A 23,000-nucleotide genomic window follows, 5' to 3' on the forward strand; every position below is an offset into this window, starting at 1 on the left:
ATGTTAGAGCAGCACACATTAGGAATTGGACCACTTCTCATTCCTTCACTCCCACCTCTTCCTGGTCCAAGTCACTGTCGTTTCCTTCCTGAATTACTGCAAACATTGTCTGTCTTATCTTCTGCTTTTCCCCTGAAAACTCAACTGTCTATTTTCAACACTGTAGTTAGAGTGATCCATAAACTGTAAGTCAGAGCATACTATATGTATGAGTCAGGGTTCTCTAGAGGGACAGAACTAAATAAATATATATATATATATCTGAGTTTATTAAGTATTAACTCACATGATTACAAAGTCCCACAATAGGCCTTCTGCAAGCTAAGGAGCAAGGAGAGCCAACCCAAGTCCCCAAACTAAAGAGTTTGGAGTCTGATGTTTGAGGTCAGGAAGGGTCCAGCACAGGACGCTTGCTAAATGTGCTGCTGAGGGAGAAAGATGTAGGCTGGGAGGCTAGGCCAGTCTAGACTTTTTATGTTTCTGTGCCTGCTTTATCCTGGCTGTGATGGCAGCTGATGAGATGGTACTCACCCAGATTAAGGCTGGGTCTGCCTTTCCCAGTCCACTGACTCAAATGTTAATCTCCTTTGGCAACACCTTCGCAGACACACCCAGGATCAATACTTTGTATCCTTCAATCCAATCAAGTTGACACTCAGTATCAACCATCACACTATACCTCTTCTCAAACCCTCCTAATGGCTCCTTCTCTTACTCAGTGTGAGCGCTGAAGTCCTTACAACCAGCCTGGACAACATAGTGAGACCACACCTCTATAAGAAAAATGCAGAAATTAGTAGGGCATGGGGCATGTGCTTGTATTTGCAGCTACTTGGGAGGCTAAGGCAGGAGGATGGCTTTAGCCTGGGAGGTCAAAGATATAGAGAGCTATAAGTGCACCACTGCACTCCAGCCTGGGTGACACAGCAAGACACTGTCTCCAAATAACAGAAAAGAACAAGACACCGTCTCCAAAAAATAGAAAAGAAAAGAAAAAAGTGGCATAGGGATAGGAGACAGGGAGAAAAAAAAATGGATTCAGACAATAATTGGAAGGGACAGAGGACAGGACATACGAGTTGATGGTATGTGGAAAGGGGGGTGCAAGGGGCACTCATCTTCTGTTTCTGGCTTAAGGACCCATTTATGGAGCAGGGATACAGGAGGCAGAAAGTAATTGAGGGTAGAAAGGATAATGATTCAGATTTGGCTGATCTCACAAGGAATCCAGCTAGCACAGCATGATTTTGACAACAGGTAAGTTGCTAAAAATTCCCATTATTTCCATGAACAAAGTGAGTTTTTCTCTTAAAGTTTTGAAATAATTTAAAAAAAATAACCCTGAGGACTTGTGCTTCTTTTGGATCAGCTTTATCTTAGCATTAAGAACTGAACATGGATATTGATAAAAGGGATATTTGCAGGGCCAGCGTGGCTGCAACAACATTTATTACCATTGTGGCTTAGATTAAAAATGATACAGCATTAATAAAACTTAGAAGATGAATGGAAGGGAAAACAGTGTGTGAGAATAATTCTGTTTATCATGTAAAGGATTGTCTGAATCAGCAAATCAATATAAAAGCCATAACATACAATTTAAAATATATAATCTTTTCATGCAATATTTCCAGAACACACACTACTAAACTAACATTCTTTCATGTGAAACAATTCCACAATGAGTCTCCTTATATACACTGTATATAAAATTCCAAGAAACAATACAGAATCTTTTGTTGTGTTAGAAATTTATTGCATTGAATAGTATGTAGCTAATTATATTGTTGCAAAGCTATTTATTTGTAAGCTAATCTTGGTTAACCAGGAGTCAGTACTCTGGTCTGGCCACTGAATTCTGTTCATATTTTGGTCATTTCAATGCTTTTTGTTGATTTCAACCTGAGGCTTCTCTTTTCTCTACTCCTCCCATTGAACAAACTGATTTATACAAGAAAGAAGTCTTTCTGAGTTAGAAATTATTTTTAGTTACATGCAAAATATTCAAAGAGAAAGAAAAATAGGTTGGAGTTCAGAAAACAATAAAAGACTTCAACCATAAACCATGACTTGTTGTCATGGTTGCAGTGATGCAAAATAATGTTCAAACAATTTCTGTCCTTGTGGTTCAGTAACTACAGTCCTTTCAATGATTTGGGGCATATTTGAACTAATTTGCTCAAGTGTTTATAAAGGCATGGGATTTTATTAACAGGTACTAAAAATAGTTACAAGGCAATATTAGAACGACCTGTTTGCCTATTCTGCTGTTGTTTGGTATTATTAGTCCCACTATGTGCAATTGAGCATCTTACTCTAAGGAGCAGTTCCTAAAGTACCAGCTAAGAGGGCTGCTTTCAACTGCTTGGGCTCATAACTGAACTCTGCGATTTTGAGGCTAATGTTTATGTCTCCCGTGGGCAAGTGTCTTATCTTCTGTATGCCTTAGAGTCCTCATTTACAAAATGAGGATAATTCTAGAACCCATTATAAGGTTCTTAAAAACTAAATGAATTAATACACAAAACGTCTACTGTCTGGCATACAGTAAGTATTTGAAAATAATTATTAACATTTAGTTAAGGATATACTAAAAGCAGTGAGACAAACCCCAAACAACCCTAAAAAATAAAAGGGAAATGGTGTTAATCTAAAAACGGAAAGAAAAATACTTAACACCCGAGTCCTTTCAGCCTTCGCTGGCATTTCTGTGGGGCAAAGTCCACTCAATATTAGGTTATAACTCTTCAAGATTGCACTACAAATATGTAAGTAATTGAGTATTAAATTGGCCAGTGTTGTTTTTATGCTAACCCTAAAAACATATTTTCCTTTAAACTCTATGAGTTTATAATTCTAGAGATGTCATTAGCATGCATTTGCTTTATAGGTATTAACATTTTAGTTAATCTTCATAAAAATTATTTTCTAATTCTAAATTATAAGAAAACATTATCAATTTTTAAAAAATAGGTAGAAAAGATTTTTAATGAAACACAAGTTATTAAAATAAAATAAATATTCACTATCATACTTGGTAATAAGGTATAAATGATACGCAATTTATATTACTATTATTTTTACCTAGATCATCTATATTTTTATAATTTTTAATTTACTTTTGTGGGTTTTCCATTTCTTTTCTCCTAATACTTCAAGCCAGTCTACTTGTTCTTTTAATGACATCAATCTGTCAGCCCCATACCATGGCATACACATCATTAGCTTCAACACCCTTATTCATGTCCCTAAGAGATGGAATTTTCTTCCAGCCACCTCTGCTTTCCCTACCACCCTGAAAGTACACCTATGTTGGTCCTATGACCACATTGGTCCCCAAAAAGGGACTGTCCCTCATCTTTTTTTTCCTCATTAAACTGTTTTCATGGGACTCAAAATTCTGTGACAGATTTTTGGTCAAGTTGTTTCCATTAAAAACTATAGATTTTAAAAACTAATAACTGCCACATGCAAAATGAAACAAAAAACCCCCAAAGTGTTCCACAAAACATCCTCCTTTCCTTCTGAAGGTTTTACGATGCATTGTTATCATTAACCAGTCTTTTACCATTAAACTTAAACAGCCAATTGAAACAAACGGTTCTGAGCCCATTCTTCCACCACTGATTAAGACTGGGGTGGCAGGTATTAGGGATGACATTCATTTAGCCTTCTGAGCTTTCTGGGCAGACTTGGTGACCTTGCCACCTCCAGCAGCCTCTATGCATGGCTTTGATGACATGCATGGAGTAGTTGTCCCTGAGCTCTCTTCTTTGCTTCTCTCTCTCTCCCCACAGAAAGGATTCTGGGGCAGATGGGCTGGTCTAATGGGCAAGGAGAAGTTAAAATTATGGGACACATTCTGTGTTAAAGAATAATTACCATTCTTTAGGGTGGGAAAAGTAGGGGATGTGACCTGGAGGGGAAGAGGGCACCTTGTACTCCCTAATGCAAATCATGAGAATCCTGACCTGATTTTAGGGAGCAGAGAGAGTTCAAAAGAAGAACATGTTCCTTGTGCTGAAATTGGGAGGACAGAGAAGCCGTTGGGAGGAATGGAGAGAAGTTGCCCAAGGGTAAAAAAGGAGAAAAACAAGAAGCTTGCGTGGTGCATTCCAGGTCCCCAGCTAGGTACTTTGTACTTAGTGGTTCCTCCTCACAGCAGCCTGTGAAAGTAGTTGCATTCCCAATTTTCAGATGAGAAGAATGATGCTCACAGAGAAGAGCTTGCACAGGTTTACAAGCTCAGAAAGCAGCAGAGATCCAAATTCAGGACCACATGAGCTCTGGACTCTTTTCTGTCCATAGAACCAAGAACCAGAAGGAGCCAACTACAGTGCTACAGACTTCAGCCTTGACAGAGTGGACTGTAGATTATGAGATGGGGGCTGGAAAAAGCTGGGACACCAAGACACAAACGTTTTAGCTACTCCAGGACTTGGGTTGAGGCTGTCCTCAGGCTGGTATCCCCAGGGAAGCAGAGAGGTCCTTAGAAAAGAAGCATTGGACACACTTTCTGTTATCAACATGACCCTGTCACTCATAGGACCAATACAGGTTTACTTTCAGAACTAGCAATAGAATTGGGTGTGCTTTGATTTTAGGGGCACCAGGAAAGCCTCCTTACCCTCCAAAATTGCTCCCCCAAATTTTTGACAATGACTTGAAATGTCTTTAAGAGAGACCAATTTTAAATTCCACTATTAGAAGGATCTCTTCACATGTAAATGACCTGGAGAAATAACAAACTAAATCATATAAAGTTTTCTAAAACATGGCATATAAATAACTAAGGGAAGACTGCAGATAAAGAGGAGTTCAAGGTGCTAGGATTTCAAGGTAGGACTGGATTCAAGTATCCAGCACTATGCAAAAATTACTAAGGGATATACAAACAAAAATATTTTTAAGGGAATCACAGTATATCTTTAACTTCCATATGAATTCCTTTTTTTTTTTTTTTTTTTGAGATGGAGTCTCGCTCTGTTGCCCAGGCTGGAGTGCAGTGGTGCGATCTCAGCTCACTGCAACTTCTGCCTCCTAGGTTCAAGCAATTCTCCTACCTCAGCCTCCTGAGTAGCTGAGACTACAGGGGCATGCCACGATGCCCAGCTAATTTTTTCTATTTTTACTAGAGATGGGGTTTCACTGTGTTAGCCAGGATGGTCTTGATCGCCTGACTTCATGATCTGCCAGCCTCGGCCTCCCAAAGTGCTGGATTACAGGTATGAGCCACTGAACCCGGTCTGCATTCCTTCTTATAACTAATATCTCTAAAAACTTGCCCTCTGCTTTTCAGAAGAAAGACATCTCTTGCATGAAAATCTTATCATCATACATTACATGAGAGTGTAAAAACCTCCAGGGCACCAGATAAGGGAATCATTGGGAATATTAGTGTGGTAGTTGAGAAAATAAGGGACTGTAATAACTGAGCGACAAATCCTTTTTGCAAATCAGGTGGTTTAAATTCTTTGCTTTCATCAAAACTGAAGGAGGGCCTAATATGTCAAATGATGGGTCACTGAACATAAATTTTGATGACAGATCGCTATGTAATTTTTGACCTGTAACTTGGAAGACGTGCAGAGTTGAGGGACACTGTTACAACATAACTCCACATATTCCTACTTACTTATGTATGAGAAGGTTCTCAGTGTTTGAATTTATTATAAATGACAGATAGAAATGTAATTGATTTCATCCTGTTTCATTTCAGCAGTAACTTTCAAACTTGGCTAAATGAGCTACCTGGACAGAGGAGCAGGGATGAAAACCCCATTTCTCCTATTAAAAGCTGTATTTCCAATAAAAATTCAGTCTTTATGCCAATTGATTATTTATCAAAACTTGTAGTACATTTGGGTTTTTACAAAAAAATTAACAATTTGATCCCTATGGTCAAAGGAAATAAAGTTTATATGCAAATTTTTATTACAGAGAAATATGATGACCAATGGAAATTTTTATGCCTAAAATTTATTCTATTAGAGTAAAAACCTATGGGGGAAATGGCATAGAAATATAAGTTAAAATACAAAAAGGAATACTATAAGTTTTCCTATTATTTTTTTTTGAGACGGAGTTTCGCTCTTGTTGCCCAGGCTGAAGTGCAATGGCGTGATCTTGGCTCACCGCAACCTCCGCTTCCCAGGTTCAAGCGATTCTCCTGCCTCAGCCTCCCAAGTAGCTGAGATTACAGGCATGTGCCATCATGCCTGGCTAATTTTGTATTTTTAGTAGAGATGGGGTTTCTCCATGTTGGTCAGGCTGGTCTCGAACTCCTGACCTCAGGTGATCCGCCTGCCTTGGCCTCCCAAAGTGCTGGGATTACAGATGTGAGCCACCGTGCCTGGCAAGTTTTCCTACTATTAAAGAAGAGTTTGTTCTTACATTTTCTTAATAGGTAATGTTGAGTAAGACATCATTATGGTGTCTACATTCCATTGGATAACTTTAAGTCATCTAACAATTCTTTCTAAAGATGTCAAATGTTTATAATATACACAGACATGGTATCTTTTCCCACTATTTAATCTTTTTGATAATATTTTTTAGATACCAACATAAAATGTGCAAGGAGATATATATTTTTTGTCTTTTAGGGATATGCTAGCAAAAATTTTAAAGCGCACTTCACAAAGGCATGAGAGGATAGTGGTTCTGTTACCAAGCAGGAAATTCTACCAGGGGAGAATGAGGAAGTCTGAGAACTGGGAATACTAAAGAACAGGGTAATAGGAGTGGGAGTTGGAGGTCAGTGAATGGAACTCTCCAAATATTTCTCCTGGATGCCACTGCAGTTGTGTTTATGCTGCACTTTCACAGAAGGCCAGTGAGATTTTGCCAAAAGACACTCAAGTCTCAAGGCCGAAAGCCTAGGGATAGGACCCAGCTGTGCCATTCACTGAGTCTATGCTCTTCAGCAAGTCACCTAAAATCACTCAACCTTATTTTTCTACTTCTACAACAAGAAAAGTAATATCTGTCCTAACTTCCTCATAACGTTCTTGTGAGGTTTGAAAAGCGTACTATATATGAAAGCACTTTTGATGACTTCTATACAACTCTAAGCTGGTGTTATGGTGATTTCTTCACATAGCAAATAATTTATTCTACAACATGTCCTTATTACTTTAAATAACTTACAAACTAAGATAAAAGTTTAGTAAGCAGGGAAGAATGATATCTAGCATAAAATAAGAGATACTTAAAAATATTCTTATACACCAATAACAGACAAACAGAGAGCCAAATCATGAGTGAACTCCCATTCACAATTGCTTCAAAGAGAATAAAATACCTAGGAATCCAATTTACAAGGGACGTGAAGGACCTCTTCAAGGAGAACTACAAACCACTGCTCAATGAAATAAAAGAGGATACAAACAAATGGAAGAACATTCCATGCTCATGGGTAGGAAGGATCAATATCATGAAAATGGCCATACTGCCCAAGGTAATTTATAGATTCAATGCCATCCCCATCAAGCTACCAATGACTTTCTTCACAGAATTGGAAAAAACTACTTTAAAGTTCATATGGGACCAAAAAAGAGCCTGCATTGCCAAGTCAATCCTAAGCCAAAAGAACAAAGCTGGAGGCATCACGCTACCTGACTTCAAACTATACTACAAGGCTACAGTAACCAAAACAGCATGGTACTGTTACCAAAACAGAGATATAGATCAATGGAACAGAACAGAGCCCTCAGAAATAATGCCGCATATCTACAACTATCTGATCTTTGACAAACCTGACAAAAACAAGCAATGGGGAAAGGATTCCCTATTTAATAAATGGTGCTGGAAAAACTGGCTAGCCATATGTAGAAAGCTGAAACTGGATCCCTTCCTTACACCTTATATAAAAATTAATTCAAGATGGATTAAAGACGTAAACGTTAGACCTAAAACCATAAAAACCCTAGAAGAAAACCTAGGCATTACCATTCAGGACATAGGCATGGGCAAGGACTTAATGTCTAAAACACCAAAAGCAATGGCAACAAAAGTCAAAATTGACAAACGGGATCTAATTAAACTAAAGAGCTTCTGCACAGCAAAAGAAACTACCGTCAGAGTGAACAGGCAACCTACAAAACGGGAGAAAATTTTCACAACCTACTCATCTGACAAAGGGCTAATATCCAGAATCTACAATGAACTCCAACAAATTTACAAGAAAAAAACAAACAACCCCATCAAAAAGTGGGCAAAGGACATGAACAGACACTTCTCAAAAGAGGACATTTATGCAGCCAAAAGACACATGAAAAAATGCTCAACATCACTGGCCATCAGAGAAATGCAAATCAAAACCACAATGACATACCATCTCACACCAGTTAGAATGGCAATCATTAAAAAGTCAGGAAACAACAGGTGCTGGAGAGGATGTGGAGAAATAGGAACACTTTTACACTGTTGGTGGGACTGTAAACTAGTTCAACCATTGTGGAAGTCAGTGTGGCGATTCCTCAGGGATCTAGAACTAGAAATACCATTTGACACAGCCATCCCATTACTGGGTATATACCCAAAGGACTATAAATCATGCTGCTATAAAGACACATGCACATGTATGTTTATTGCGGCACTATTCACAATAGCAAAGACTTGGAACCAACCCAAATGTCCAACAATGATAGACTGCATTAAGAAAATGTGGCACATATACACCATGGAATACTATGCAGCCATAAAAAATGATGAGTTCATGTCCTTTGTAGGGACATGGATGAAACTGGAAATCATCATTCTCAGTAAACTATTGCAAGAACAAAAAACCAAACACCACATATTCTCACTCATAGATGGGAATTGAACAATGAGACACATGGACACAGGAAGGGGAACATCACACTCTGGGGACTGTTATGGGGTGGGGGGAGCAGGGAGGGATAGCTTTAGGAGATATACCTAATGCTAAATGACGAGTTAATGGGTACAGCACACGAGCATGGCATATGTATACATATGTAACTAACCTGCACATTGTGCACATGTACCCTAAAACTTGAAGTATAATAATAAAATAAAATAAATATTTTCAATGGATACGTTTTCCATTAAATTCTGTCCTAAAGACACCATCTATTTACACATTTCCAGATGCTAGAACTCACTGTGTTCAGTGTAACTGAACACTGTGGTTTGTTTCGTTCTCAGGCAACATGCTCTGGGGTGAGGCTGCTGAGCAACAGTGTGATATAATTCTGTAAGGAACAATCTTCACATTGTGAGTCTTTATTCAACAATCAATGAAAGACCAACAAAAATAGGGTCATCCTACTTCAGCTGAAACGTGTTAGCAACTAAGAAAAAGGAGAACGTTTATTCAGAAGACATGGACTTGAGGGTTTACATGCCACTCTCAAGACCATGCCCAACTGAAATCTTGCACTCAGAAATTCACTCACTGGTAACTTTCTAATCTTCGTCCTCACAGGCTTGTTGAGACCCTGGGTCACCAACAAAGTACTCAATATTTTTGTAATTTTCCTTAATCTGAGCAGATGGCATATGTCTGTTTCAACAAACTGAATAGTCCGAAAGATATCAACTCCCCCAATGCTCTTTGAGTCTCAAGTAATCCAGAAACATGCCCACATCTCTTCTATCCTAAAAACAAACCAACAACAAAATTAAGCCTGACACACCCACCCTCCCCAGCTATGCTTCAGACTTCTCTTTCCCTTAGTGGCTAAACTCCTTGAAAGAGTGAAATATTCCCAATCCCTCTCTATGCACCTGCTCATTCACTCTTCCATTTAGCCATGTCTGGATTCCCGATCCCCACTCTACTCAAACTTCACTTTCAAAGGTGATCAGTGGCCTTTCTCGTTGCTAAATCCAAAGGCACCTTCTCTTCTCTATGGCAAGCAGCTCCACTGTCCCTCTGAAAAGCCTCCCTCTGCTGTTTTTCCTGCCACTTGATTATCTGTTCTTTTGCAAACCTCTTTCACTGGTCCTTTTATAACATCCAGCATTTTCATATAGTCCTTCTCAAGGATCTCCCTCTCTCTCATTTTCTCCTCCTTCTACTTTATATCATGGTTCTTCGTCCTGCATCAGAATCACCTGGGGAGCACTTAAGCCATCCTGGTGCCTGGGGCCCCACCTTCAAAGGTTCTTATTTAATTGGGCAGACAAAGGGCCCAAGAATCAGTGTAAAAACTCCTCAGGTGACCTCAATGTGCAGCCAGGTTTGAGAATGAGATATGCACTGGCTGAGTGACTTTATTCACTCTCAAGGCTGACAACTCACAAATCATTATCTTCAGTTCCAACTTTTCTTAAGCTCTATTCATACTTCCAATTACTTTTTAGATAATTCCATCTGGATGCTCAACAAATACAAAAAAACATAATGAGTGCTGAATATGATGTGATCGATTCACACCACAATAGGTGTGAATCCATCACAATATCTCCTCACATTGGTCTTCTCTCTATAAACTTTGTCCTCCAGTCTTATTCTTCTTCAATAATAAAGTTATTAATGGACACTGGAGTTGAATTTCTCTTTTCCATTCAAAAATTTCTAAAAATTTTCATTATTTATGAAGTGTGTATAAATAATAACACACAACACAATGAAATGTGCTTTCTCTACTTTTAGAAAATTGATGAGATGGATGTGACACTTTTTAAATGAATGACTTCTCCGCAAATACATTTTTGCCTGGGGTTTATCTGATTAGCTTTTGAAAATTATCAAATGAGATCACACAGACAATTTGTGTCATTTTAATGAACCAAATTTTGAAAACATACAGTCAATAAAACTTTTTTTTGTTATAAGGAAAACAGTGCTTTGGAGTCAGGCAGAGTTGGCTTTGAATCCCAGCCCTCCCACTAATTGAGCTTGCAGCCTTGCGCAGGCTATAAGCTCCCAGAATCATAATCTTCACCTGTATAAATGGAGGGTGCATCCCTCCTGGGGTTGTAGGGGGATTTAAATGAGATATGAAAAGAAAGCACCTGGAATTAGGAGATAGTCAGTAAGTGTAATTTAATTGCCTCTTCCCTAGAACTAACTTGACCCTACACAAAGCTCTACCTACCTAAATGTATTTTAAACAATGAAGATTCAGTGCCCCTTAGTGTCTCTGTTAAGAAGTACATATACATATCTTCAAATTCATAATACCAAATTAATAATATCTTCCAAAAAAATACCTGAAAGAAATCTGACTTTCAATTTACCGCTGCATAGGACTATAGGTAGTGGTTTATGAGTCTTCATACATAAAACACTCCCAGTGAGGAAAGTGTCATCTTATCTACAGCCTCAATCCCTGCTAGTGTATGTACAGAAGAGATGTCATATCTCTAGCCTTTCTACATGGGGACCAATTCCAGCTCTTGCAGTAGAAGGAGAAAGTGTTTAGAAATCCCTCCAAAAGTGAGGTCGTTCAATTCTACTGATGCCTTCAGTCTGGTACAGTGTTCTCAAAATACTAACATGATTTTATTAACGAATATGAATGATTCCTAATTTGATTACAATTTTTAGAACTAGAGCATATTGACAGTTTATGGTATGTTCCCAGAAAAGGTGTATAAAACTGCCATCCCTACTTGTGTGCAGCGTGATTTACGGAGCAACTTTTTATGGCTCCTACACTCATGGTTTTATAGTTTTGCTGTTACTGCTATTTTATAGTAGTCAGAACCATTGGCTGCCTAAGTCCTGTCAGGGAAAGAGAAGTTCTGCAGCAAAACATGGAGATCATTTTTCAATGGCTCAGGCTTCCATAATTTCTTTTGAGTAGCAACTCCAGCATTCGACAACCCTCATATTTCAAAAATGCTCTGTTACCTCTTTCCTAAATACTTTATTCTTCAGTTTAAATTTTTATTTATTTATAGTATCAGCAAAGACAGAGAAATATGGATTAAATTTTCCAGTGGATTATCCATTTATAGCTGGTCATTAAATATGGGATAAGTTATAATCCAGTTTTATCTTGACTTTCCATAGTCATTTTCTCACCTCCATTCACTCCCCTCTCATCTTTGTTATTAAACATGATAAAAATGAAGCTACCAAAGACAGATTCCCATGTTCTTGTATTTAGAGTGTATATAATGGGACCCCATTTAGATAAGACAGTTATTTTCCAAACAATATTTATTTCCAATAATTTTTCTCATGGTTTGCTAACAAAAGTTTTAAAATTATAACTATGCTCATGTTTTACTATTAAAAAACAGAAGACGAATAATCTGGGGCAAAGTGAAATAATTTTAAAAAAGGACAACTATGGCCTCTCCTTCAATGTTGCATTCTTCACAATGCCCTGGGCAGAAGGAACGTGTCCCAGGGTGATTCATATATTTGGGGGTTTCCTGGAATGTCTGACACTAGGATTAGTAATCATAACTATTTTCCAATATATTTAATGTATTTTCTGAGTTGTTCCTTTTTAAAATAAGCAAATTAGTGTCACAGTAAGAAAAAAATTTATACTCTGACATTCAAGTCTTATTTTCTGTTTCTAACAAGAGGGACGATCTATTTGTAATCACAATAATATAGACATTATGATAACAAAGGATGATGTTGCACCTTTAGATGATACAAATACATAGCTGAATATCATTAAGCATTTAGGAATGTGAGCCATATTCGGCAGAAAGTATAGACTGTTAATTCCAAATGAAACAAAAAGCTTTATCTTATGATACACTTTGACTACCTTCAAGAAGACTAATGTGCTGATTTTATAAGTGTCTTCCTTATACTTTTAGAATCAACACAAGCAGGCACTGCTTATATTATGAAATTATTGGACTATAACTCCATCTCTTTCTAAAGCCTTGCCAAGTATGGAATGCAAATGCCAGTAAATAACAATACCAAAAAAAATCATTTTTTCCCCATCAATCAGAATGCTCCAAAGTTCATATATCATGGACACATATAAGTAGAAATTATAACAAATTATAATATGATTCTGATTTACATGTTTATAACACCTTCAATATGATCCTATAGGCTGAATTTTGTAATTTCTTTTTTTTTTTTTTTTTGAGACGGAGTTCTTCTCTGTAACCCAGGCTGGAGTGCAGTGGCGTGATCTCGGCTCACTGCAAGCTCCGCCTCCCAGTTTCGCGCCATTCTCCTGCCTCAACCTCCGGAGTAGCTGGGACTACAGGCGCCCGCCACCGCGCCCGGCTAATTTTTTGTATTTTTTTTAGTAGAGGCGGGGTTTCACCGTGGTCTCGATCTCCTGACCTCGTGATCCACCCGCTCGGCCTCTCAAAGTGCTGGGATTACAGGCGTGAGCCACTGCACCCGGCCTGTGATTTCTTTTAGTGTAACCTTTTACATAAAGTTGACTTTTTGAGGGTTTCAAATACTTAAGAACTTGTTTATTTCTTTAGTTCAGGATAAATAAACAACATCCCTGCATTTTACCAAAAGGGCAATGTAATTTTCTGTTGTTGTTAAAAAGGAAGGAAAGACCAATTAAATTCTTTGCAGAGATACTTCAGAGATAGGTGGACTTTGGTCAGGACCATGCTAACAATGAGAGGTTCTCGGCTCCAAAAAATCACTTTTGGCATCCTTTGCCCTTCTGATATACAAACTTGTTAACCCTATGATTGGTTAAGGAATTGTCTAATCATATAGGTCAATAACAGAGAGCAAAACATCTTGCAATTTTCATATTATACTCTCCTGTGAAAAACAGATGTGTTGTGTCTAATTATTCACTGATTGGTATCGGGAGAAACATTAACACAATTGGCACATTTGTTCTAATTAACAGAGGGAAACTGCCACATGCCACCCAACATGAAAAGTGAGTCCAGCAACCATTACCTAGAAAACTCCACGTCTATCAGAAAGGTCACTCTGTTAAACTCATACTGAGGCCCATCAAGTCAGAGCACAGGTTGAAAATGATATAACAGAGTTGAGAACTGTGTGCACACCTAAAAGAATGGAGATTTAGCCTAGAATCATTGTCTATAGGTACATTAATCAAACAAATGGGAAAAGCAATTATGGGGCTATTATCAAATGTACACTCGGCCAAGCCAAGCTTCTCCAAGGAGCATTAGCTAGTAGCTGGGAATCTGCCAAGTTTTACTGACTGGTTTGGAAGTGACAAATCTGACGTTTTTGTGTATTTGTTTGTTTTAACTTTGTCCTTTACACCAGAGCTTCTCAAACTGCATTTTAGAATCACATGGAGAGCATTAAAAAATCTCGATAACCCAACTGTATGTCATGTCTATTAAATCAGAATCTCTAGGTGGGATATAAGCATTGGTAGTTTCTAACAATTCCCAGGTGATTCCACTGTGCCTCCACTTCTGAGAACCAGTACTGCAGAGTGGTTTTGTTTTTTTGTTTGTTTGTTTTCTGAGACAGGGTCTTGCTCTGTTGCCCTGGCTGGAGTGCAGTGGTGTGATGATGGCTCACTGCAGCCGTGGCTTCGACCTCCCAGGCTCGAGTGATCCTCCCACCTCAGTCCCTGGAGTAGCACACACCGCCATGCCTGGCTAATTTTTATTTTTTTATGTTTTGTAGAGTTGGGGTTCTCTTACATTGCCCAGGCTGGTCTTGAACTCCTAGGCTCAAGTGATCCTACTGCCTTGGCCTCCCAAACTGCTGAGATTACAGTTATGAGCCACTGTGCTTGGTGAAGACTGGTTTGATGATCTTGCTAAGATTTTCATTAAGAGTTCTGGGTCTGAGACTCTAAGCTCCCAGATCGTGTTGATGTAGATAATCTATGTACCACAGTTAGAACAGCAAGGCCTTGACAATTTTTTTTTTTTTTTTTTTTTTTAATGAGACCGAGTTTCACTCTCGTTGCCCAGGCTGGAGTACAATGGTACAATCTCAGCTCACTGCAACCTCTGCCTCCCGGGTTCAAGCGATTCTCCTGCCTCAGCCTCCCGAGTAGCTAGGATTACAGGCATGCACCACCACGCCTGGCTAATTTTGTTTTTTTTTTAGTAGAGATGAGATTTCACCATGTTGGTCAGGCTGGTCTCAAACTTTTGATCTCAGGTGATCCACCTGCCTCAGGCTCCCAAAGTGCTGGGATTACAGGTGTGAGCCCCCGTACCTGGCCAAGACCTTGACAATTCTAAAAGGTATTGATAGCTAATAGTCTTCTGTAGACTTTCACAGGTAGGTTTGGCTCTAATTGCTCCGGAGTTTGAAATCCTAGTATTATTTTCTTATTTCTCCCACTGGTGAAAGGTATCTCACCTTCCCTTGTAGGTGCTTTAAACAATCAAAAAAGTTCTCTACTGTGGATAATTATGCTGGATGTTCTCTCTTGCTAAAAACCAGAGGCTACTTTGTAGATTTTTGCTTCTCAGTTTTGGAATAAAACAAGTATCCATTCACTTCTGTGTTGACCACTGTGAAATATACTTTGCACCTTTCAGTAGGTTTGTAGAAGTCTGGGTATTTTTGTGCTTTAAAAAAAATGTTGGTCTTTAAGCAAGCTGAAATTATATCTTTAGACAATGGTAAAAAAAATATAGCCAAAGGATAAAAATAGCAAGTGGAAACTAGTGGCATTTTGCTCAGTTGTTGTTACTTCTGTAAAGGAAAGGCATTTGCCAAGAAAGGGAATTTGTTTTCCTGCTGGGGAAACACTCTCTTAATTGCACATATGTCTAGCTTATTGCTTTTGAGGGTTGAACATACATAGGCCATATTGTAGTGGTGAACTTGTCTTGAAATCTGAAAACTTCTAAAACCTAAGTTCAACTATGAGGAGATAAAAGCATGTTGACAAATGAACTAATGCCAACAACAACCAAATAAAATAAAATAACCAAAACCTAAAGTAAAATGACTATATATTATAGCACCATCCAAGGGAACAAAATGTCATTGAAGTGTCCGTAAAAGGCTAACTTTTCCAGGGCAAAAGGGCAACAAATTGACTAATCTGTAGCTAGTTCCTAACCAGTTTTTAGTATAAACTTGCCTTTCAGGATAAGTAACTCTCGGCCTTTCTTCTTATTTACCAGTTAAAGGTGCTCAGGTCTATAGCTAAGTCTGACCATCTTTAGAAAAATACATGCTTTTTTCTCTCTGACTCCATAATGAGTTTATGATACTGTGTGTAGGCATATAAAAATCATTGGAAAAAATCCCAAAGCAAGGGAGCTTATTGAAGAAAAACCTTTTTTGAACAAATGAAGGCCAACAAAAATTTTTGAAAACCCTCCTCCTCTGTGATTATGGGCACAGGTTAGGTCTTTGCCTGCTGCTGAATCTCTACTGAGATAGAGACAGTGCTCGAACACAGCTGAGTTTTATTAACCATTGATTTTAGGTCCTCTGAAAAAAGCTCATTCTAGTAGGTCTGCTGAACTTCCACATGGAACATTTCAGTTTCTTCTGAAAGACTAAATATTTTCTAGATTTTCATCATTAAATAAACCCATAAATGTGTCCCTAAATCCATTCTTGCACTTCTAAAATCTATTTTCCATGCAGCAACCAGAATGATCTTTTAAAGGTGTATGTCAGGTCTCGACAATTCCTTAATGTCTCCATTGGCTTTTCAGGCATTTAAAGAAAACTCCAAATCACTCACCGTCTCTGCAAGTCTGCGCCCTCATTCCCTCTTTCCTGACTGAATGTCACCCTGCCTTCCTCCTTGCTCACTGGGTCTCAGACACACTGGCCTCCTTTTTAACCCTGTAACCAATCACCTCCTCCTGAGGGTACTTGTCCTTGTTGCTCCCATCACCTGGAGCTTTCTTACTCGGATCTTTTCAAGACTAGCTCCTTCCTTACCTTCAGATCTCAGCTCCATTACTGTCTCTTCAGATAGACTTTCCTTGAATTCTATAGTCATCCTCAATCCCCAACAACCATCACCCTCTCTCATATGACCTTGTCTTATTTCCTTTAACTTGTAATTATCTGAAAATATCTCACTCATTTTTCTTACATTCTTGCTTATTGTTTTTCTCCTCGAGGGACTTAACTGACTCGTATTTCCTGCAACCAGAAAAATGTCTGGCACACCATGGATCTACAGTAAGTATTTCTTACATAAGTGAATTGATGATCTTTAGAAATCTGCATTTTATACTATAGGCTTAAAGCAACCACTAAGTACGTGCAGAAATCAAGCCACAGATGTATAATAAGTCAGATAAAATCTGTTATTTCTTTTGCTTTAAAATGGATGTTTATGTTGCTTAAACTTATTGCAATTTTAATTTGGTTTACAGTGTTTCTGGGCTTGTGGTGATCTCTGTGTATAACTATTAGAGGCAGATATCAGAAAAAAATATGGGATTTTTCCCATACTTTTTCACCCCAGAAAGTATGGGATGATCATAATAAGGAGGTGACTTTGGCGAATGTTGATTGGACCAAAGCAAAGCTTGAAGGCTGACTGCTAGTAAGGGAACCTAATACTTTTGAAAACCTGTCTTCAAGGCTGAGAATCATATCATAATCAAAACTCTGTCTTGTAGCTACACACATGGTAGGAGAAAATTCCAGTGGGTAATTACTGGGCACTGAAAGCAACATCTCCCTCCAAACTAGTATTCAGATTCTTCTTTCCTCTCTGAACTCTTTTGCCTGCAAAGAGTGTAAAGCCCCACTCTGGAGACAATATAGCTGCATGGAAATTCATCAGTATGAAGTTCCTATTATGGAAGAATGGCAAGGAAACGTGAAGGACTCATGAAACAAAGTGTTCAGCAGCCATATTAATAATCAATTAGATGGAGAGCCACCTGATGCTGCACATTTGGCGGCGCCTCCAGCTGCCACCAGTTTTCTGCCCTGTCAGTATCAGCTTAAAAAAATCTGTTCCCTGTTTATTATGACTATACTCAGCAAAATAATCTATTCGTTTGCACCTCACCCCATATTTTCCCACTTGCTAATTAGAGATGCAAATGTTGATAAATAAGATGACAGTTTCTAAGCACAACTGGGTCAATAAGTTGAACATTGTCCCCTGTTCCTCCAATTAAACTCCTATGAGAAATAGCTCAATTATAATTAGAGAAGCAATTATCCCCTTGTTAAAGGTGAAACAAATCACAGGTTTTAGAGAAAAATTCAGCTTTGCTCCTTCTGCCATGCCAACAAATCTTGTATCCATTGATGTTTTGATCCTAGAACTCTCCAAAAGAGATAATCTGATAAAGCATCTCTGAATATATTTCTGGCTTTCCATGTGACAGTTACATTTTCTAGGCATAAAATAAAATGAGCAAAGAGGATTAATTTCATAGAGTGCTGCTATTATGCTAGTGGAATAACCCAGCACCAGTTCCATGGGTGTATTAATTTTCTTGCTTCTTCAGGGAGATGGGGGGAAGGTTTATCTGTTGAAAGAAAGGCAAATGCCTCACCAGAAATGGAAGAAAACAATCATATTTTTGGCTTGATCCTAACAAAGTTCTTATTAAAGGAAACACTGAGCTGTATCATTTTAGAGTATTCCTGGGATTTGTTTTTCTTTCTTTCACCTGGTTTACTTGAAAATTTTGATATTATTATTGACACCCCCCTTATAGTCCTGGAGCTCAAGTGTCTCCCACTCCCAGTGGCCTTGGTTCCTGGTCCTAGTGGTTTGGAACCCTGCCCTCAGGGTTCAGACTGGTGGAGTCTGTCATCCCACACCAAGATCTCGCAATAGGATTGCATCTTCAGGGATGAGAAACATCCTTTTTCTAGAGCATTCCATCTCCTGAGGCGCTGCCTCCATGTCACATCCAGCAGGGCCTCTTTCTGTCATTTAGTTAAATATACTTAGAGAATCTGCTAAGTGACTTATAACCTGGTGGCATTAGAGATAAAACATGAACAAAAAACTTTTTGCTCCTCATTTCATCATGAGCTTGTCGGGCAAGAAGAAGAGTAAACAGATAAATTTCGATACAATCAGTAGGCAGAGCTATATAAAATTGTGGCATGTAGGCGCTGCCGTTTAGCCAGGTACACTGGTTCATCCATGCCAGGTATTCAATGTGGAAACTGTTCTGTATCTGTTGCTAAATTACTGAGTGTCCCTCACCCGCAGGCCCTGGCTGGCTCCCTGGGATTTCTGGGTACCCTGTGACCCAGTGGCTAAAGAGTTATATCTGATATAGCACTAGGCCCCCAAGAGTCTGCTCTTGTGCTAAGGAAGCCATGCAGTTATTAAATATTTGGAGTAAAATCCCTAGATATAAAGAAAGGACTTTAGGGAGAACAGAGGAAGGAGCAGCCAAGTCTAGAGTTCTGAAACTCTTGTGCTTCATCCCTAGGGTCCCCTGTTTTATTGGAAAGGGCTTAGTCTAAAGAAGTATAAGGAGTCCTCGGTTGGCCTCTTCCTCCTCTGAGACTTACTTTGTCACACTCTTTCCTTGGGCTCTGAAAAGAAGACCTACCAAGAGTAGCCTCAGGCTAAATTTCCTCTTTGGGAGAAAATATAAGGGCTGGTCTAGTGTTCTGAGTCGATAAGGACTGAATAAACAATAGTAGCTTTAAAGATCAGGGTAAGGGGCCAGGCGTGGTAGCTCACACCTGTAATCCCAGCACTTTGAGAGGCTGAGGTAAGCAGATCACTTGAGGCATGGAGTTTGAGATCGGCCTGGTCAACATAGTGAAATCCCATCTCTACTAAAAATACAAAAACTAGCCATGTGTGGTGGTGTGCGCCTGTAATTCCAGCTACTCAGGAGGCTGAGGCACGAGAATTGCTTGAACCCGGGAGGTGGAGGTTGCAGTGAGCCAAGATCACGCCACTGCACTCCTGGGTGCAGTGCAAGCCTGGGTGACAGAGCAAGACTCCATCTCGAACAAAACAAAACAAAACAAAACAAAACAAAACAAAACAAAACATCAGGGTAAGGGCAGCAGCACACCACGACTTGCTATAAATAGTTTCATTAACCAATTATCTGGTAGTGTTGTTGAAAGAGCATTTCCTTATTTTAAAGCTCACAATATTGTCTTCATTTGTAGCATGTGTGGACTCCAGCCAAAGCAACTGACTAGAGAATATAGGAGAGAATCTTGGTGACAGAAGCTTCCCCTCTGCATACCCCACAGTGCCAAGAAGAGGGGCAAAGTAGTCAGTAAGAATTTTGAATTTAAGAGGTTGAGTGTGATCTTGTGTGAATTAAAAAATTATAATATAATAATAGTAGCAATGTTTCTTGAGTGCTTTTGACATGTTCTAAGTGATTTGCATATATTATCTCATTTAAACCTCATGACCACATTCTACAAAGACACTATTATTATCTCCCCTTTATGGTTGAGGATACTTTGGTTCACAGTATTTAAATACCTTGGCCAAAGTAAAAAATGGTGATGTTTGGGTTTGAACCTGGAATTCTGTAAGAAAATTAGAAAACATTCTATGGTGGAGATTATAGGATGCCAAAATAGGGAAGAAGTAAAACGTTATTACCTTAGAAATGCCTATACCATTATTTGTACCCAAAGTGGTATATCAAAACCAAGACTAGAGTTCTTGAAAAACTTACTGATTTGGAGAGAAAAGGAATTACTGCTTCCTGACATTCTGCAAAGAATGTACCTGACTACTTCCTCAACAGAACTAGACATATGCTTATAAAACAAAGATCAATTGAAACAATCAGCCATATGTTCATTGAACATATTTTGCCTTACTCTTTCTTGGAATCATTTGCCTTGGAGACAAAAGGAGCACAAATCCAGTCTGGCCTCATCTCCCAAAGACTGATCTAATTATTACAAAACACATGAATTTTACCTGCTGGTTTTCCTTTAAGATCAATATTTCACTTTATCCTATTTTTATGCTTGAAGATTCTTTAAACAAATAAATGAAATATTAAATAATGAATGCATTTATATTAGAAGGAAAACGGTCATATAATCCTTTAACTCACTAAGTTACCTTTCATCCCTTTCTTTTTTAATTTATCTGCTCCTCTTGAGCAAATGGCAGTTGTAATATGTCATGTTAAGGTATTCATTAGTTTTCTGATCTTGGTGATTTTAATAGTGTTGAAAAGAATCTACACAGGAATTTATTAGCCTGCTCTTGAGCATGTATGTTTGATCTCTCTTCTGACTTTAAAAAATGAAAAAGAAATGCATATTAAATATAGTTCTTTGAATGTCAAATGGGTATATAATTTTTGAGCTTGCCAAGTTTTAATTGGTCTCTTCCCTAGTGATGATACAAATAGAATTCACAGCCAATTAGTTTGCAGTCGTGAATCTTTACTTCTTGACAGAGTGAACTACTTTGTCAAGGAGATTGAAAAAAATGAAGAAATTACTAAGATCTCCCCACGTAAAGTCTTTGCAAGGATCAGTTACCTTTTAGAAGCCCTGAGCAAAAATGATGCCGTGGATACCCATGTTGCTCATGATCTCTTTTGGTCTTTAAGGTGGTTTCATGGAGGAGGTGGGCATTAAAATTTTAGAAATACCATTAAGAAGACATATGCACTATTGTCATTATCAAAATGAAATATTGAATAGAGAAGAGTTTTCTCCTTCCTAGTCATATTAAATCATACTGTGTCTTAGTGCTGGGAGATAAGGTTTTGATGCTGTTGAATGAAATAGCTACTATCAAGCAAAGTCTCTGATACAATTGGCATGAGATGCCAAATTAAGGCAAAAAAATAGCTCTTTCAAAGTAAAAAAAAAGGAATTTCATTAAAATTTCCTTTGAGTTCTTTGCATTGACTCATAGAGATATGAATGGCTGTGATAGAAAAATGGAGTTATTTCATAAGGACTCTGCCTAAATTTTCAATTAATTAATTATTATTATTACTATTAAAAGAACAATCAGATGTTTGAGTTTGTTGTCAGGGAACCAGCTAACTACCTGACCCCATCTTTACTTCTTGAAAAAAATTGAAAAACTATGAGAAATAAAATAGTAAGCACATTATTAATTATTAATTGCTTTTTGGACTATGTTGAAAGTCTCAATAGTATTATTTTTCACTTTCAGAGATAGGCACAACTTCAGGGCTTAATTTTTAAAAATTCATATACATTGAACCCATATATAAGTCCAAATTGCAACAACTGAAATATGCCTCTTTCAACACATGTAATAAAGAGTAAAACTTTCAAATGACTTAATGTAGTTTGGAGGCCAACAAGGACCACCACCAAACTGGCAGCTATGTCACTTGTCAAATTAATGTGTGCTTGGGCCTGTAGGACATGGGGTCAGTTAGGGCAATAGTGTCAGATGCATATAGAGATGTCTCCTAATGATCATTTAAGGGGTAACCTGTTTTTAGAGTTTAGGATTTATTTGTTAACAAATGAAAGACACGGTGCTAGTTTTCCTCAACAGTGTGATCTAAGATGATGGTGAGTGCTTGCAATCTCTTCTGGGTCACAGAGTCCTCTTCCCCAAAGAGAGATATTTTCAAAGGACATGGTATTGTGTGTTGCTAATGAAAAGTCATGGTATGCGTCTGATTTGTAATACTTCATTAGCAACCAATAGGCTTTGTTCTAGCAGAAACAAAAAGCGGAAAATGTAGGACTTAATCGAAAGTTTATAGGATGAAACTAATTGACACCTGTTACTCCTAAAACATGTTTTTATGCAAGGTGTGTGGGCATGGCTTTTAGGTATGTCTATGACTGCCTCATGGAATGGAAAATACATATGTAAGGTGCACAGGCTCACAGACACAGAAAGACACACTCTCTTCTTACACTCACATTTTTCGCATTCAGCAAGAACAATAATAAAATTGATGGCACATTGTTAAGTCATACCATCTCTCTCTGTGATAAGTATAAGATAAAATAAAGCAGTATTTCTGATTTCTTGAAAGAGAATGACAAAACTAAACCAAGCTGCCTGTGGCTTTGTCCAATGGGGCATTCTAATTGACTCGCAAGTCATTAATCAGTTCCCAATAGATCTATTTTGCCAGCAGCAGGCAGTTAGGACTCCATTACCAACCATTCATCATGCCATACCCTAATTCACTGCACCATTAGCCATGGA

At 38.3% G+C, this 23,000-nt stretch overlaps 1 protein-coding gene across 3 annotated transcripts in view; it reads right to left on the bottom strand.

Annotated features, from left to right (window-relative positions):
- Nucleotides 1–23,000, bottom strand: part of UNC5C (unc-5 netrin receptor C) — a 393,124-nt gene that overhangs the window by 87,529 nt on the left and 282,595 nt on the right. The gene's annotated exons all lie outside the window — the stretch shown is intronic.

Source organism: Pongo pygmaeus, chromosome 3, assembly GCF_028885625.2.
Source record: "Pongo pygmaeus isolate AG05252 chromosome 3, NHGRI_mPonPyg2-v2.0_pri, whole genome shotgun sequence".
NCBI lineage: Eukaryota > Metazoa > Chordata > Mammalia > Primates > Hominidae > Pongo > Pongo pygmaeus.